The sequence below is a fragment of the Parasteatoda tepidariorum genome, chromosome 3, assembly GCF_982258835.1.
Source record: "Parasteatoda tepidariorum strain Cologne lab strain chromosome 3, Ptep-v5.0, whole genome shotgun sequence".
NCBI classification, from domain to species: domain Eukaryota; kingdom Metazoa; phylum Arthropoda; class Arachnida; order Araneae; family Theridiidae; genus Parasteatoda; species Parasteatoda tepidariorum.
Genome location: NC_141757.1, coordinates 28,601,249 through 28,615,308, shown reverse-complemented (window position 1 = coordinate 28,615,308; position 14,060 = coordinate 28,601,249).

Genomic DNA, 14,060 nt, shown 5'->3' with positions numbered 1-14,060 from the left:
TACTGCTGTAATAAAATATAAAACAAAATAAAAATAAATGTTAAGCAAAAGAAGTAGAAGAAAAAAAATTATGCTTCAACATATTCGATGTGTTATAAGGCCCTGTATTTAATTAACTTCACGTTAATTAGCATCCTAAGTTACGTGGAGAAACTTAGCTCAACTCTGATATGCCATTTCCCTTATAAGCGATCAGCTGACACAGACGTCATTGACCACATGCGTGGGTATCTGTCACCTCCTTCTTCTTTTTGAAGAGCAAGTACCCAATTATACGTTTTTAAAATGCAGCAGTTTTGTTTTTATTTTCACAGCGTGCAGCTTTAATATTTTTTAATACAAATTTTAATAATTGGCATGTTCTTTGCGATTAAATTCATCATAACTACTACTATTCTTATAAATATAATCCGCCTTTGCTTACTGCTTCTGCTTTTTACAAGAGGCTAAACGTTATTATAATGACGGAACGTTACATATCAGACTAAAAGCAAAGCTTAAAGGTTTAATATTCCGCGAGAATAGTTTGACATTATTTAAAAGGCTTCAATAAGTACTTTTCGGATAATATTGTAACCTGTGTCGCTTCCGTTTCTATTAACTATTTTATTACGTCGCAAACTATTATACTAACTATTCTTCTTAAATGCCATTAACTACGCTGTAAACTATTCTTCTGAAATATTATGCTCTTTATGAAAGAAGACTTACAACTTAAAAATATATCAAACAAATCCATGACTGGATTTTACGTTCTTTAAGAGGTTTCTTCGAAAATCAAAGAAAGCTCTTTGATAATACCAGCGCTCTGTATTCTTAACGTTTTTCAGATTTAATTTACGGTTTCGAACCGTGAATCTTTATCTTTTATTGATTACTATTTACGTTTCACCTTCAATAAATCAGAAAACTACTGAGGCCTCTCGGCTTTATATATTTATTAATCACATACTAATTAATGCTCATTTTAGCCTATAATTATGTAATTAACAGTGGATAATTTTCGGGAAATAAATTTGCAGTTTACCTGTATATTTCTTCTTTATTTTTTGAAGCAATAACATTCTGAAGAAATTTCTTCGCAGACGTTTCGTTAAGATATTTGTTAAACCATTAGTTCTTTTGAAATTTTTAACTCAAAACAAATAATATTTTATTAATAACAGTGCCCATTGTAATTTAGACAATCTTTTAAATAAATAAATTATTCATATTAGCAGCAAAAGTCCGTTTGTGTTTAAAACAACGTTTGAAAACAGGAATAAATTGTTGACTAGAATTTTGATAACAATCTAAACAAACAAATTTATAGTGCAGTTTTCAAGTAAACATTCATAGTTCTTCTTCAACAATCTTCAAAGAGGTTGCTCATTTCAGAAAATTTGCTTATGATTAAATAATAATAATAATAATACTTTTGTCAATAAAAAAGCATAATTTAAATGCTGAATCGAATTTTATAATTCGTATTCTCAAAAGTAAAAGATTTGATACAAGATAAGGTTTAAACCCAAAATTTTTATTATGTTTCTTGCAAAAAAATATTAATTTTAATAAAAACGGTTATTTTATCATAGTTTTCTTTAATTTTATAATTTTCTTGAAGGAAAGCTTTTCGAATTCGCCGTACTTTCTGATTTGATACTTGTTAAATGTGACAGATAGTGGGGTTGATAAACGAGTAAAAAAATAAATAAATGAAAAAAACTATAAATAATTTGTTGAACTAATGTGCAAACATTGTTGCAAAAAATTATTAAGTTTAATAAAAACGGTTATTTTATTATAGTTTCCTTTAATTTTATAATTTTCTTGAAGGAAAGCTTTTCGAATCGTCGCATTTTTTGATCTGATACTTGTAAAAGGTATCACAAAGTGGGGTTGATAATCGAGTAAAAAAAAAGAAAGAAAGAAATAAAAACTTTAAATAAGTTGGACTAATTTGCAAACATTCTTGACACATTAATTGCTAATCAATGTTATAATAAACTAAATCACATTGGTTTTTTGAATTACATCACTAAACAGTGCAAAATATATAAATGTATACACGCTGCTTTATCGAATATATTAAAAATAATAGTTTTTCTACGTGCTACTCTCTTATAACGAATATGACCTTCGAAGATTAAAATGTCAGGGCTCATATGAAATGAAAAAAAAAATACTTTGTTGCTAAAATTACTTGGCCTTACTTACATAGATCAGCAACTTAGCTGCAAAATCAGTAAAATCTTGGCATATTTGATACAGTTTCCAACAATCAATAGAAAAAATTACATTAGCTTGACTTACTTCATTATACATTATACTTATACATTAGCTTGACTCACTTCATAAATAAATAAGTTCTGATCAAAAGGTTGAATCCCTTAATGTGAATTTTACTTTCTGCGTTTTTTGCCATATGTCTGATATTTTTCATATGAAACGAAAAATTCATTTCCAAAGATAATGCCATACAGAAAATAATTTTAATAATTTTTTTTAAGGGTTGAAAAAAATTAGACTTGTAAATTAAACACATTTTTACACCTCTTTGAACAAGACGATATTAACTTGTAAAATACAAAATTTGAGTTAAATCAGTCGAATAGTTTCTGAGTACTTGGAAAGCTGTATTTTTTGAGACATCAATTTTTACCTATTCAACCTATTTCGCTCAAAAACAGCATTCAAAAGGGCATGAACAAGCAGTTCATAAAGGAAAAGCGCTTCTGTCAGAGTACAATGGCATTTACGGCTGTGAGTTGATATGCAGTTTTTTTCATTACTCCAAGTTTCCACTATGCTGAACACCCTGCTAAACAATCAAGTTTTGCGAAACTTATTACATATACTATCGTTCATCCTTAACGGAAACATCAATATCAATTTAATAATTTAAACTTTCAATTTAATACCTAATTATGGTTGCAAGCAATTTGCTTCGTATTATGGTTCGACTTTTAACAAGTTTTATTGCACAGGCTACTAAATTGACATCGTTTCTTTTTGTAGTATTTAACAATTTATTTCTTGTGAACGATACATTTTCTCTGACAGCCCCTTAGTCGTTCGATAAGAATTTTAAGGCAAAAGTTGACTTAATCGCCCTACAACAAACTCAACTGGATGGCCAGAACGAGGTGCATTTTCGAAGTCGAAATTTCCATTTTTAAAACTTGACACACTAAAGATGAGCGCTTTTTTTCAGTTATAACACATCTTACACAGCACTTATGTCACTAACAGCATTTTAGCAGCCTTGGAAATCTGATTTAAAGGAAAAAGTAGAAGGTGTTGAAAAATGTGAGTTTTTCTCGACTTGACATTCCATTTTAATAATCAGAAAATTAACAAGAATTAACTCGAACAAAAACGAAATGCTTAAGTTTCGGAAGAACAAAAGAACCTCTTTGGATAGTTCTAAAACATTATCCCGAAAACTTTCATCCTGCAGAATATAAAAGTTTAAAATTACGGCTGCAACTTAGTTGCCCACTCAATACAATAATCTTTAGTATAATTAACGTTGTTGGAAAAAAAATGTGTTAATAGTACGAAATCTGTCAAAATTTATTCTTTTGTTATTCAATAAATAATTAATAGAAATAAATTTAAATTTAGAATTAGTTTTCTAGCTTTGAACTCTGAATTTCAGAAGCTTTGCTTACAATACTTCAATCAGAAATAATCCATCATTTTTGTAACTTTAAAATTACTAACAATTCTCACGTCACGTTTATCGTACGAATATCAAATTCAAAATTTTCAAATATTTAATATTAATGTTATTATTTTTATTCAAAATGGAAATTTCCGTTGTCTTACAAAATTATTCTAGAATAAATGTAAATGAGTTTATTAAAACCAGAATTCTAAACGTATTCCATTAAAGTTCCTCAATCGGAACTTGCTGGAGCATTTGAAGTCATCATGACAACTAATCTGAGAACTAATTTTAAATGTTTATTCTTTATTGATTGCTTGTGTCTCGCACTGAATAAATTTCGAACATGAATTCTTTCATTTAAAATGACTTAAAGAGAAATATCATTTCAACTGTTTTGAGAAATAATGCTTTAAACTTAAGGCTTTTTTTTGGTAGCTTTACCTTTATCTGAAATAAAGTTTTTAATGGATAACACAGAAGGACAATTTTTTAAAACTGATCTTACGTAATTTCATATAGCTGATTTTAAATTTTAAATCAGTTTTTTCTCTCCGAACTATCATTTTAGTTTATTTTTCGTAGAATTATATAAGTTTAAAACCGTAATAGATAACAGGAGTCGCATAAATGTTTGCGAAAAACCTCCAAGGGAGTTAAGATACATCATCAGAATTCAAATTGCATGTCCGGAAATATCGTCGTACGCCATTGAGGACGCGTCCATATCATGAACTCTTTCCGTGTAAACTGACTCCTGCAACGTACGAAGGCATCTTCGGGCAAGAGTTCTAATGCAATTTTAATTCTGATGATATGTCTCGACTCCCCTAAATGATTGACGCAACATTTACACGATCTCTACTTATTAATAATGTTTTCAATCTTGTCGTTTAAAAAAATCCGTAGCTTCAGGAGCAAAACTACTTTACATCAGCAGGAACTTTACATCATCAGAAATATATATATATATATATATATATATATATATATATATATATATATATATATATATATATATATATATATATATATATATATATATATATGTATATATATATATATATATATATATATATATACATCATCCATATAACTACTATTGTTCAGACATATTTCTCATAACGGGTAACAGTCTTTTTTATATCCCTTTCAAAGAACTGTGGGATGTTTTCGTGGTTTTTCTCACCATGTAGTGCAAATACGGTAGTTCATGTAGTTCAAAATTACAAGTCTACGGAGTTGAACATTAGTAGTTGTAAACCCAAAAATTGGGTCGGGTGTCCAACGACGGTTATAAAAAAAATATTAAAGTCAGAGTGCTTCCTTACAAAAATCACTCTTCAAGTTCAGGAACAAGGGGTAGTCTTAAGGTGTGATGTTGGTGTCATACGGCAGGTGTTCAAACTGCCTTCAATCAGATTGTTGACTGAAGTTGTGACTGTCACCAGTTGAATGAACGTGAGCCGTTATGAAGCAGTGTAATAACATGACTAAGCAATACACGAATTTTGTTTTGAACAGCGCGTTGCCATTTTTGTAATGTTTCACGGTATCGTACCACACTGTTAAACCGATTAAAGAAAGCACTTTATAGTCGGTGAGATCGGTAATTATCTAAACATGTCAAACATTCACAAGCACTAGTAAACGCAACACAACCCGGGTTTAAAGGCGTCAATGAACAGACTATCAATGATAAGGCACGCGTGTGCATGCAAGAAACTGCAATACTACCACTGCAAAAGTTTTTGTTTCTAATGCTACTTGATGAATATCAGACAGCTTGGTTGGAGAAACAAAGCGAATTTAAGGCTGATGATGCTTTTTTTTTGTTTTTCGGGGTTGCTATCTAAGACCAAGAGTACGACTTCGGCCACATCCACGTCACAGCTCACAGTCCATTTAAGAGGAGGACCTATTCATACTTCCATTTATTCATTCACATATCTTAATTTTGACCTGAGAAAGAGAATGACCAATTCAGTTCCCCCAGAGGTACTGATTTGTTATGGGAACATGGAGAAATTCATAGCTGCAGAAGTGATAGCACGAAATGATATTTAGTTCCCAGACACGCCTCGTGATATAGATAACAAGGTAAAATGTAGGAAATGAGTTTTCACTTGTGTTGCAATCCAATTAAAATATATTAAAAAATATATTTTAGTATATGATAAAATGTGTATGCTATTTTTAATTCCGCACCTCCCATGATGTGTTGCAGCAACATCCTTTAAGTCGCTTCCATTTTTTTAAGAAACAGTATCTCAACTTTAAAATTTGACGAAAAACCGTGTTAAATAATTGTAGCAGAAAACAAGTTTTTTCCTTATTTCATAGTATGAAAAAAAAATACTTGCACTTAACGAGTTTTGTAACTAGTTGACTGACTTATTGTAAAAATAGTTTTTTTAACAACGAACTTTAATTTTCGTGGCTTTTTCACGGATTTTGATATTGGCTCTAAACTTTTTAGGTAGCCCTTATATGCATCAAAACAGTATCAGTTTAAATATCACTCTGTAAAAAATGGATGCTCAAATCTCACGAAACTTCTCATGAATTTGACGAAACCGTTTCCTGGTATAGGCTCCGAGCGAACATTTTGTCAAGGTGATGACAATAACTATCACCACTTCATCGAGGAAAAGGATTTCGTCAAAAGAAAAGAAATCTTTCACCATTAGGTTTTATTTTTTAAATAATAATAATAACGTAAGGGTGGCATTGTTAATCACTTTTGTTGATGACTTTTTTATGGAATCCATATAGGCAAATCAACGTCACGTCAACAACAAAAGGATGACGGAATTACATCCATGCTCCAAGCGGAGTATGAGGCTAACATGGCCATCATGCAGACGGTCGGCTTATGCCATTACTATAGTTTTGATCGTCTAGTCTTGATTCTAGTTTGTCATTATAGTTAATAGTCTCGATCAATGCACTGCAATGAAGTTTCGAGTGATGGAAAAATTTTCACCATATATTTGAAAGTTCGCGTTTCAACACAAATCACGTGATTTCGTGACAAAATAATTTTTAAAGTTAACGACATACATTCTGAATGATTTCAGAATCGTCAAAAGTGTGAGTTTTATTTTTGTAAGTGCATACATACTTAATATAGTTTATTAAAAACCATCACATCTCTTTAGTTTTTAACTTTCAGTAATTTTATACACTGTTAAAAGTCCGGATCAAATTACGATATTAAGTATCAGCACTCGGGGTTCCCGGTATTAGGTACTTGATAACGTAGAATCTATTTTTATCCGCGCTTGCTAAGGAAAAAAAATCTGAAATACCTTAATGCTTACAGTTATAACTACCGGAAAATCACTAAATCAGTCTAATTAAATAAACGTTACTGCAAAATCACAGTATAATATTTCATGGTCAAAATAGATTAAACGGTAAAATGGATTTTACGAACTCAAAGTGACGGAACTTTATATCCTAATTTTTTACAGTTGAATGCGCTAATAGTATAGGACATATACGTTATATCAAGTTATTTATAAAAAAAAATGAACGAGTTCTAATTTCCCTAGGGAAATTTCTGCCTCCTTTTTTTTATTCTAAACTATTCATGAATAGTATTAACATTTTACGATTTTTCCCTTTATGATAAATCGGAAGTTGCATTTTTTGTGACAGCAAGAAATATTTTAAATAATAAAGCTTTTATTAAAACAGAAATTTTTTTAATTTAGTTTAAAATAAATTTCTGTTTATTTTAAATTAGCTTAAAAATAAAAAGAAACTTCCGTTACAACGGAAGTATTATTTATTTTAGCTTAGTTTAAACTAAACTGCATATTAATTTTTAAGCTAAATAAAACATTTCTGTTTTAATAAAAGTTTATTATATTAAAACTATTTCTGCTGTCACAAAATGCAACTTACGTTTATCATAATCGGGAAAAATGCGTTTTATGACAGGCATCCTGTCATATACTTATGGATTTAGGGAATAATAAAAATAGAAATTCTCCTGAATTTCTAAATATCGATAGTTAATTGAAAATTAAAGCATCAAGTTTGTAATAATTTTTTTTCTGTTTTATTATTTCAATATCGCCTTTGCAGATAATTCCTCTAAAACAAGGTAGTTTTGAATATTTTTAGCTAACAAGTAAACAAATTTAATTTAAAAGAAACTAAATTTTAAGATAAAGAAATAGGTAAACGATAACTGATAATATTTTAGACATATAACTTAAATTATTTTTTTTATCCTAAAAAAATTGATTTTATTACATACATTTTCAAAATAAAACAAATTAAAAAATGCTAACTTTTCTAATAATAATTTTGACGTTTGCACCATATAAGTGAAACAACACAAAAGAGACAGACACCCATGCCCGAAACGGGATTCGAACCCATATGGTTAAATCCTTAATCACCATATAAACAAATCGGCTTAATTGGCAACATTATTTTCGGTTGTATAGTATTTATGATAATTTCGTCATACTAGTTAACAATCTCCTATGCATTATGATGAGATTTCGAATTGAGGAAATATTTTCGTCATACGCTTGAAAGTTCGCTTTTCGTCACAAATCCCGTGAATTCGTGACGAAATGATTCACAAAATGAACGAAATACTGCTCAAGGATTGATGAAACGTCGAAATTGAGAGTTTTATTTCTGAGAAAAAATAATTGTCTAAAACAGACCATATTTTTAACGCTGATTTATTATAAGGGAACTGATTATTTAAGGGAACACGGATTTATTTAAAGGGAATTTAATTCATAAAGCAAGAGTATTATTTTTTTTAATCATGTGCTTTAGAATTAAATCGTATTAAATTAAGTGTAATTTTTATTTTCTTAATTATCTCTTTTTTTTTCAATGAAAAATACCAACATACTGTGCATTGAGAGGGATTTGCATTTATATTATAAATATTAACGCTTGATTAAAATTGCGAACTGGTGCTGAAGTTTTCAAGATGTGCGTGAAATTAATCAGGTATCGTTGACATCAAACGGCTTTGATGATAGTTGGTTAGAAGCGATAAAAATAAACACTCTTCAGAGAACTTTGATCTTTAGATTAGAAATCACTCCCATGCACTTCTTGTTAATGGAAACATCATTTATTTAGACGAGTATTACTTTAAGCATCGGACATATAGTATTTTAATTCAAAGTTTGCAGCACATTATAATTTATTTAAGCTTAGTATTTGAAAGGAAAACCCTTAAAATTTGTATAATTTTGAAGTTAAAAACTTCAAAAAGTTCTGCTGGTTGAAGTTATTTTGTGATATAAAATTATCATAAATAAATTTTATGAGTTTTATCTCTTACGTTTATTGAGTTGCAAAACAAATGATAAAATAAAGGAAATACAACGAAATAAAAGCAATACAATAAAATTAAGGCAATACAATAAAATAATAGTAATACAATTTTAATAATTTAACGCTTGTAGCACATTAAAAATTATTAAAACTTATTATTTTCAATGAAAACTCTTAAATATTGCAAAATTTTAAAGTTAAAAATTTCTAAAAGTTTTGTTGATAGGAGTTATTTTTTGGTATGGAAATATTATAAATTAGTTTTAAATGCTAGTTTCTTTTATATTTTATAAGTTCCAATACAAATAATTGATACAAATAACGCAATACAATACAATAAAGGCAATACAATTTTTATAACCCTAAGTTTGTTGAATATTATAATTTATTAGAACATTTTATTTGAAATTAAGACACTTAAAAGTGCAGTACTGATCAGATGTTTGATTAATAACTTCAGTTTTTTTTTTATTCTCAAGCCCTATACATAAGATATAAAATTATTTTACATTACTTTTCAAATCCATCTTCGTTTATGTTTTGTAAATTTCAGTAAAAATCCAGTGTTTAATTAATTATGTTAGCCTTTTTTTTTTCAAGTTTTGTCCGAAATGTGCATATTTTTAGTCGTCAAAGAGGGTTAAGATTATTTAATTATTATTATTTTTCCGTCAGTTTTAATATAATTAGTATTCAAGAAATTTATTTAGATGTGCATTAATTTAAATATCGGACATGTCATAGTATATTTCTATGCAATTTCAGAATTTCTGGCACATTATAATTTGTTTTGCAAAATATTCCATGAAAATGCACATCCTTAAAATTTGCATACTTTTGAAATTGAAAAATTAAAAAAAAATTCCTAACAGGAGTAATTCTCTCTTGTTTCCTATGAATACGATGCGAAATTATTATAAATTATTTTGAAGTACTATATTCTTTTATGTTTGATTAAAATCATTACAAGTCAAGTGTTTGCTTAATGATGTTAGCCTTTTTTTGTTTTATTTCTTCTTAACAAGATATAAGACGGTCATGAATTAATTTTAAAAGCTGTTTACTTTGACGTTTTATAAATTGTAGAATGATTAAAATGCTTGGTTAGTAAAGCTAGTTTTTTGTTTTCAGGTCCTATGAAAATAAGATTTAATGCTATCACACATTACTTAGAATGCTATAAATTATAAATTGCTGTACATATCAGTCTTATAAATTGCAGTACATATCTGGTGTTTGGTAAAAAAAGTCCTAAAATTAAGATTTAAAACTGTCACAAAATTTCTTTTAAATGTTATTATCTTTTACCTTTTTTTTGAATTTTAAGTCAAGTGTTTGGTTAATAATATTATCCTTTCTTTTTTCGAACTCTATCAAATGGTTGTGTTAATTATTTATTAATTAAATAATTTTTACTCAAATAATTTAATTAGTAAACAATGTTCCATGGCGTCATTACATGCGTTGCTATGACGACTGCAGTTGTTTAATAACTTTGAGAATTTCATTTATTTATTTATTTTTTTCTTTGCAATAAGTTCATTGTTCAAACAATTTGCATAAAATGAGGAATATTCCATGAAATTTTAACACTTTCAAAGCTGTTTTTTTACACTCTTAAAAATGTGCCTAAAATTTTTGAAACCAGGGCACACTGGACTTATTATTTCGCTGTAAAATATTTTCAAAAACTTTTTTTCTTTTTAATTTTATCTATAGCAACCCATAAAAGGCGCTCGATTAATAACGCTAATTATTAATAAGCTTCAAGTTACAACTTGTGAGAGTATTAATTAGTCTCCTAACGAAAATATGTTTTACTAACTATTTTCTTAGTAGTTAATTTGTATTCAGAAAATTAATTTAGATTAGCATTATTTCACGCATTGTATATAATGTTCTTTAATTAAAGTCAAAACTTCAAAACTGTTCCAAAAAAAAAAAATCATTTTCCTTGAAAATAACCTTAAAATTTGCGTTTTTTTAAATTAAAAATTTCAGAATTTTCACCGATATAAATTTGACAAAATAAGCTGCTATTTGTTAATGATGCCATTTTCTTAGTAAATTATTATATTTTTATTAAATTATCCGTTAATATTATAGAATTTTATTATAAACATCACTTTTCAAGCAATTAGCTAATAATGCTATGCTTTTTTGTATTCAAGTTTTACTTGAAAGTAAAGTATCCAAATTAGTTAAGTAAAAATGTTATTGAATACTGTTATACATATACTTTTATTTATGTACTTTTTTAAAAACAACGCTCGTGAAAGTAAAATTTTCTAATTTTTTTCTTAAGAAAATTCACTATTTTTACTCTTTTCAATATTCTATTTATGAAATTTGCAAGTTAATTCAAATATTTTAAATATTTAACAATTTAATTTTATTGATTTTCTTAATGAAATGCTTATTCATATTTATTTTCATATTTTGGTACACTCGAACACAATTCTATTTATTCAAAATTAGTGAAATTTTGTTTGTTGATATACATCGTTTTTTGTGATTTCATTAAAGTAGTGATGGTTTTTTATTATATATTTTTAGGCTGAAAGTTACTGTCAGAACAGCTCAATATTTTCAAGATTTTCATAAATATCTGAATTTTTTTAAAAACTTTATAATATTGAATATTATTTATAGATTATAAAGCAACCACTACATTTGAGTTTTCAAATGTAATTTCATAAGTTTATGTTGACTGCTTTTTTTTGTTTCACCACAAGAAATAGTGTACCGAAAATTAGATGTTTTCTAATAAACAATAAGTTTAAGAAAAATATAGCTAAATATTTAAAATAAAATCTGACTTTCATTGATTATCGTTAGTATGCTAATCAATGATCAGTTACTCATGGGTGCAATAATGAAATATATTCAAAAAAATATTTTTCGCTAGTATTAAAGCAATTTTTCTTCTTCATGGACGTTAAAATGAATTGCGCTTTTAGAGTAGAATGTTTAAGAATATAAAATGAATGTCGTGAAGAAAAGGAATCTAAACTTTTTACGGAAATGTTAAAAATCGTTTTTTATTTATTTGTATGTACTATTCACAAGTGAAATAATAAAATATATTATTTATTTGTATGTACTTTTTACATGTAAAATAATGAATTTTATTCATTTCTGAGAAACAAAATATTTTTTTTGCTGTCAAAGCAAATTTTCTTTTTATGAACGTTAAAATGAATTGCGTTTTTAGAGTAGAATGTTTAAGAATATAAAACGAATGTCGTGGGGAAAGAAATCTAAACTTATTACAGAAATATTAAAGAATCAATTTTTATTTATTTTTATGTACTATTTATAGTTACAATTATGAAATATATTCCTTACTGAACATAAATTGCGTTTTGCTCGTTATAAAGAAAATTTTCTTCTTTATAAACGTTAAAAGGAATTGCGTTTTTAGCTTAGAATGTTTAAGAATATAAAACGAATGTCGCGGGGAAAGGAATCTAAACTTATTACAGAAATGTTAAAGAATCGATTTTTATTTATTTGTCTAAAGCAGGAGAGCTCACTGTTTCTGACAACATACAATTATAAGAGACGTTACAGGAGAGTAGTCAAGCAAAGTTGAAATGTGAAGGAAAAAATAACTATCTGCCAAACTTCTCACAAACTTAGTTTTCGCTTTCAGTCTTTTTAAGATCTCTTTTCATTGATCTAACTAATGACTTCAAAGTTAAAAGCAATCTGACTTCTTCATGGTTGAACTCACAACACTGCGATTGGTTTTTAAAGTTTTTTTTCTGCTTCACATTTTTGAGCTTTTTATACACAAACATATTATACCATTTTCTTTGTTTACATCGCTTTTAAATATTCAGGAACTTTGCAAAAAATGGGAACTATAACATTAACAGCAATTATTTTGTAAGCAATGTCATAAATCTGACTTCGGCTGATATTAATGTTGTGCGCATTAAATATATTCTACTTTTTTTCCACTACTAAAGGGTTAAGTTAACGAGTCAAATATTGCTGATCATAATTTTTAACTAATATACCCTTTCTTCAGACGTATTTGAATATCTGACTTTCACAATGTGGTAGGGGGAGTACTCATTATATTTTGCAGCATGGTGAATATCCCTATGGTGAGTTATAAGTACATCCGGTCATTGGTCAGAGCATTGGTCCAAATCAGAAACGAGCTCTGATCTAGAGGGCAGGGGTTCGATCTTAAACTCAGTACGTGAGATACACGTGCTCGTAAAATTTGTGGAATTGAAAGTTCTGCGGTCGGTCCTGTACCATGGACCACCTGTACCATCTTTCTCCTTCAGATTTATATCTAAATTGAGGAAGTGGCCTCACGAATGAGGGGAGCTGCCATCTATCCATAGGCTTCTGAGTCGGAGCGTACTTTCACTTTTTCGGTGTTCTCTCGTGAAACGAAAGGCACACCTTCCTGACTTAATTTACGAAAATCTGATGCATGACCAGCTTGGCCTATACAAGTGTCATTGGAAACCAAAATGCAACAACATGAATACATCTTTCCCTCTAATGTATTTCGATCTTTGATCTTTCAAGATATTCTGAGGTACTCTCAAATGGAAGATACTTGAATTAACTAAAAAAATGATTAAAATTTTCTTCTGATTTACGAATAAAATATTTATAATTTATGAGTTTTTCGCTTTTTTCAAAAAATAATAGCAGAAATTTATGAGAAAAGTCGGTTATGAAACTAGTTTACCTTTGAATAAAATGATTTAATTGAAAAATAAGTTTTATTAGGGGAAATCAATATAACGTAAAAGGCAACGAAAAAGCTATAAAATAATTTAAAATTATTATTTTAACACTACATTTAATCTATCCCACTTCTATGCATTTCATTTATTTTCTGCCTGTCTAGTCAACGACAGATTTAATTAACATCTAAACGTTATGTAAATATTACCGAAGAATGTGTAATTTAAGAATACACATTTATAATAAGATGCAACAAATATATAAACAAAATGTACAATTATCAATTATCATTGTCTTAAAATTATTTTAACAGATCAAACCATCAGAAATACTCTTTATAATAAGCAATACTTAAAGTTTTAGCAAA